Source organism: Olea europaea, chromosome 11 (genome assembly GCF_002742605.1).
Source record: "Olea europaea var. sylvestris chromosome 11, O_europaea_v1, whole genome shotgun sequence".
In the NCBI taxonomy this organism is placed as follows: domain Eukaryota; kingdom Viridiplantae; phylum Streptophyta; class Magnoliopsida; order Lamiales; family Oleaceae; genus Olea; species Olea europaea.
In genome coordinates this window covers 6,803,148-6,809,818 of record NC_036247.1, presented here as the reverse complement: position 1 = coordinate 6,809,818, position 6,671 = coordinate 6,803,148, and positions in this window count along the sequence as shown.

Sequence of the window (6,671 nt, the reverse complement as noted above, 5' to 3'; positions counted from 1 at the left end):
TTATGTAATTAAAGTGAACATATGTATGGAATCTAATTTTTCACATCTTTTATTTGATCATGTACAACCATTTTCACCAATGTCTTATTACGGTGATGTCTAGGGAAGAAGTGAATTCATACATTAACTTGTGATTTTGGTTCTTAATATGTGTCATTCATCAGTTATAAAAATCTGATGTATGCACTGATACTCTAAAGCCATGTATTTGATCATTTGAATAATTTTCTTTATAATCAGATCGATAAGTATGTTGATGAGAAGTTATAATCACATGGAAGAGGCCATGTGTCCTCTCATTCAAAATTGCTCACTCATTCTCTTACACTATAAAATCTCATAGTAAATGTTATTAAAAGATAATGAAAGTTTAGACTTTGATACTATAACTTTGCTCTCTACATTTTTCTATTTTACTCCCAACCCCAACCCCCTTTATTTCATATTGGAGGCTCACGTTAAAAACCCTTCCACACTCACATATCTCTTCCCAAAAACTGATTGACCGTCGAAGTGCATGGGGCCGGCTCCACCCCCACTGCAGCTGTGTGTCTAACGGTTTGTCCTCGTGTGTGGGAATATGGTTTATCCAGACGTGAGACGTCTTGGGATCTATTGGTCACGTTGAAGGTACTTTTTTTGAGGTCAACGGATTGGGACTATTGTTATACCTTTCCCAACAAGGCCCTAGACATGTCCCATGTGGTAGTTGGGCCCACGTGAACAGAGCCGACTTATGCGATCCAGATGGCATAGTACGATCGAACCCATGCTCTATCCGAGCCCATGTTGTAGTCGAACCCGTAAGGCTGAACCCCTCAAGTAGAGAGGGCTTAAAAAAGAGCCTAGCAAAAAATCTTCTGAATCAGATTTGTTGAAATTATTGATGTGACAACTCCCTTCCACTGCCGCCCCAGCCAGCTTATTTGGTCAAGTCTACTACCATAGGCTACGACTTATGAAAGTCAAATTGCCATTAGCATTTATGTCCCAAGATTGATTGATGTCAATGATGAGAAGTCATACTCACATGGATGAGGCCACGTACCCTCTCATTTGACAGTCCTCACTCATTCTCTTACACTATGAAAGCTAATAGTGAATGCCATTGAAAGCTAATGCAAATTTAGATTTTGATGCTATAACTTTGCTCTCTACATCTTCTATTTTACTCCCAACATCGACCCTCTTTATTTCACATTGGAGGCTCACATTAATAGCCCTCCCACATTTACATATTTCTTTCCAAAACCTTACTTGACCATCAGAGTGCACGTGGTTGGCTCCATCCCCACCGGAGAAGGCCACGTGTGTCTAATGATTTGTCCTAGTATGCAAGAATATGGCTTATCCGGACGTGAAAGGTCTTAGGATTTGTTGGCCACGTTGGGGTACTTTTTTTTGAGGTCAACATCGTCTGTGGAAAACCACACATTACAACCACGAATATCCTAGTGGTGAAAGCCACCTTCAATATTGAAGAAAGGTTCAGTGTTTTAAAAAGAGAACAGCAAAATATATAGAAAGAAGTAGAAATACTCTTCGTAATGATACTATAGACTATTTCATTAAAACCAAGAAAATGATATTCAATTTTGTCATGTAATCAAATTTTGTTATTTTTAATAATATTTTGATTTTTAAAAAAGTTATACACATATCAACTTGTTCGTGTACAATTCTAACTCCACCTGCTCGAAAATTAAGTAGATGGTTCCAAACCTGAATACAAGAATGAGGATTTTAAAAAAATAAAAATAAATAATAATAATAATAATAAATAAAATAATTTTAAATCTCATCCCTTGTTTGTTATTGATTAAAATTCATATTTTAATCAAAGTCAAAGTCAACAATCAATTTTAATCACATATTTTATGGGTTCCATATTTTTTCTATCACATACTTTATCAACTTTTATCAAAATCTAATAAAAGTCTGATTTTAATCCCTACCAAACGAGGGCTTAATTCAATTTATTATTTATATATTCTACTTCTACAGCTTTGTATATTTCATATTACTACAATTAAATTTAACAAAAATGAAGAATCAATTTCCTCAAATTTCAAGTAATGTCAATGAAGTGTGCTTAGTTTATGTGTTTGATAGACGCTTCATGGATGATACCTGGAAGAACATGAGAAAAAATTCCTTTTTTTAATTGAGAAAATGGCCTCTTCGTTTTTTGAATGCTTGATTTCAAATAATAATAATAATAATAAAAAAGTGTACATGTAACAAGTTGTTTGTGTACAATTTTAATCCACATACTTGAAAGTAGCTGCTTCCAAACCTTGATAAAAGGAGGGTTCCCATACCTCGTAAGAAAAGGACTCGAAAGACTAAAATTCTTTACTCATTCATCTAAAAACAAAGAGTCCATATCCCCAAGTCTAGATATCGTTGATGAAGCATGATGCCAAACACATGAAGTGTTTTTGGAATCATGGTCCATTGCCGATACTTGAAAACATGGGATGGACTCTCCGTTTTTGGATGCTTTTTTAAAAAAAATTGATTTAAAAAAATGCACATGTAACAAGTTTTTCATATACAATTTTAACTCTGCCGACTCAAAAATAAGTAGCAAGTCGAAGCCCGAAGAAAATGAGGAAGGTTTTTCACCATTTTTAAAAAAAAAGAAAAGAAAGAAAAGAAAAAGAAAATCAAGAAGATGGACAAAGCACCGATTAAAATATTTCTACTTGCATTAAACTTGTAAAATTGAATATTTATTATTTTGTTACATTATGTGCTAAAAAACAATAAGTGCCATGATGGTAAAGTGGTTAATATGTTTAAGGAATGTAATAGGTTCGAATGACCTTCCTTGTATTTGTTTTAGTAAAAATTGTTGACATACAAAAATTATAAAAAAAATTACTTTTGAAGAGTTTCGAACACATAACCTCCAATTCAATAATAGAAGGGCTAACCATCTAAGTTAATAGAGATGTTTGTTGTAACTATGAATTATCAAATATATAATCTAAAAATTCTATTTATTATTACCAAAAAAATAAAAATTTCCCTAGTGAATTCAGCTAGGGCGGCCGCCCTGGTTTGCCCGCCTCTAAATCCGCCTTTGTGAATAGGCAATATCTAACTTGAAATGGTCTTAAGGAAAAGCAAAACCACCATTATGAGGTCCAATGCAATTAGCGAGATCTCAGCTTGAACTACTAATAATGCGCATGTTACACTGTCAGTATGTAGGGTCGGTCCTATGATTATCTGGGCCTGAGGCGAAGTCTGTAAATTAGGCCTCCCAGCGAAAGCAACATAAATGCAAAATTCAACGGTGTATTATGCGATCCATTGATAACTTCAAAAACTAACATTAAAACAATAATCAAATATATTATCTATTTACTCAAATTTCCCAAATTGTTGAATTCTAAAACAACAACCAAATTGTTGAATTTGAAACACACAAAAATTTATTTTTACTATACAAAAAACTTGTACAATTAATTTTTGACAAACACACCTTACTAAAATAATTTCACTCTAAGCAAGCATCTCAATCTTTAATTATATCATTCCTCTAAATTCTCTCACAATAATGCACTGTCTGTCTGACTCTCTGTATCTTTCTTTTTGACTATTTTCCTGCTCTTCCTTTTTTTCTCTCACTAATCTCTTTCTCTCTCCGTCCACTATCTTCACACTTTCAGGCATACACATATATTTTGTTTTTCACTTCTTTCATCTACTTATACTCAAAATGGAGAGGCTGTACACATGCATATATATGGTGAGCTATTGTCGGTGGAAGATTTCTCTACACAATTCTAGCAAATCGGTGCTGGTGGATGCAAATAATTCTTACCAATTTGGATTATTCTAGACTTCTTCTAGATTATGAAGCAATTTTGGAGACATAATCGGTTGCTGTAGGCCTTGCAGAATCCATAATTGAAGGTAATCTGAAACTTTCTTCCCAAATTGGTGTCGTAATAGCCTACGCTGACCATTGCTTTGACCTTTCCAATTTGACTGTTGAACAGGAGCAAAGGCGTAACTGCTCTTGTCTCTTCTTTCAAATAAATTCCTAAAGTTGAAAGAGATATGATCGTCAAATAAATAGAATAGGGCTAATGAATATTTCAATCACGCTTAACTCATACTTCAATACATAAAAGAAAGTCGAGGCGGTGAGATGGAGTCCGTGGGGAAAGGCAAATGATTTCTCCTTTCAATTTTTTCATTTAATTGCAAAAAAAAAAAAAAAAAAAAAAAAAAAAAAAAATTGACGAAGTGAGGCCCCCTTCCAGTTTTGGGTTTGAGGCGCAAGCCTTATCTGCCTCGCTTTAGGAACGGCTCTGTTAGTAGGGACAATCAGTTACGTAACAATAAATGCAACATTTGTGGACTTAGATTTTATACATTTACGTACCTTATACACATTATTTTAATAAAATGACCAAGTTTATGGTATAAATATAGTTTAAGAGTATTTAAAAAAGGGAAATGAACATTCAAGTAAAAAAATAAAAATTTGACAGCTAAATTTGCATTGGTAACAATTTAAATGAATCAAAGACAGTATTTTCATTGCATACCCTGACTTGGGCTTAAAAGGTTATTATAGATAGGTAGTGATACTATGATGCTACCAAAAGTCTGCACCTATAAATTCTCAAGATTGATGATTGATGATGAGCACGAACTAAGCCTTTCGGTACCTGAAACAAAGGCGTTGAGCTTTGTCCTTGTCGCCTCCTGATACTTAATTAGAAAGAGAATTTATGCGTGAGGTTATAAACTGAAAATTATGTTAAATTGTACTTAGATAATGAACAGAAGCTTTGTATTTATAGAGGTAGGCAGTGGACTCTCAATAGGATTGGATGAGTTGAATATCCTTTCCCTTTAAGAGTTCTACCTGAAATAGGAGTTCAGATCGCACTAGCGAGTGTGATTATAATACCACTATAATAGTTATTGAGATAGAGTCCTAAGATTTAGGAGTCTTGGACTGAGATGTTGGGATAGGTTTAGAATCCTTCGAGAGTAGGATCTTTTTGTGTATAAGAATGAAGGTTTTAGGCTTAAAGGAAAGTGCTTGAGGACGCCACGTCTTTGGGTGGTCAAAATATCTCGAGGACTTACCCCAGAGGATGATCGCCACAAAATATCATGAAAGTATGATATCAGTCCTTAGGGTATGTCTTGAGTTTTCCATCATTCCTGAGAACTCCTTAGCTAAATCATGCTAAACGAGTTGATACACTCCTCGAGGAGAAGTATGCTCGGTCTATGCAAATAATGCTCATATTTGATGAGTGTATTTCACTCATAATTTAGACACCATCTAAATTTGATATTTAGCTAATTCCTATGAGTTTTAGAGCGTTTTAATGTGTTGTTTGATGTTGTGATATAGGTTGATGAATTTGAAGGAAATAGGTAAAAAATGGCAAAATTAGAGAAAAGGGCTAAACTATAAGAGATCCAAAATTTGAGTACTAAAGTGAAAATATTTAAACATTGTGTCGAACCTCACAATGAAGATTTGAGAGTGTTACGGGTCAATTGAATGAAGAAAGTTTTCAAAGAGATCAAATATAGCCAAAGTATGATCACACATCAATTCCAACCGAAAAAGTTATGCTTTGAATTTTTAATCTCACATTGAGACCCATTTTTAACATGGCAAAACGTTTAAAGTGGATAATCATATTTGAAACAAAGTTGTGCCCCTTTGAGTTAGCTTTTCAACATATCTTGAATTGCCTCAATCGGATATCGGTACAAAATGTTGTGATAAAAGTACTGAAGAAGGCTCAAATTGCCTTTTCCACCCGAAGTGGGCGCCACAGTACCCATGATGCTGAAAATCAGCAATGAATGCGCCGCAGCTTGTGCGGGAAAAGGGTTTTTTTTTAATATAAATTTTTGGACTCTTTTCTTAGCTCAATTGAACCCTAATTTTTTCAAGACTTCAAAATTACTATAAATACAATATCAAAGACCTATTTCCTGGAAGGATTGAACCATCGGGCAAAAATAGAATTGAAAGGGGCAAAGGATACAACTGAAGGAGGAATAAAATGGAAGAATTCAACCCTACAATTCTAACAATTTAACTGAGCAAGATTCAACAATTCAAAGGGGCCAAAACATCAAGAGATTCAAGAACGAGGCAAAGAAGAACAATAGAAAAAATTGAAGATCTACAACCGAGTTTTTCTATTTTCTTCCCTATGTTTTCTTATGTGAATTTTAGTATTTTCCTAGATTATATCATGAATTAAATTAATACTCTGGGGTTTGATTGTAACCAAAACTTGAGATTATGATTTGATTTTGTTATAGTTATTTCTATTTGATTTCCCACATATGTTTAATTGTGTCATGAAATTAATGTTTTCAATTAACTGGCCACTAATTGAATGAATATATGTTAGTCAATTCCAGCACTTAGACATGATCATAGGATTGACACAATATAGATTTTATGGGTTTCGAGAGAAAGTATATGATCTATGAAGCTTACTCCATAAGAGAATCATAAACTTATAAATCTTTGATTTTAATATGGAATAGAGATATTGGGATTAAAATCTAGGATTGATTTCTAGCTGGAACTCGAGAGAGGGGAGAGAAATGCATTAGGATTCCTGCTTTTAAGCATGGAAAAATTGACTGGAATAGTTAGACAT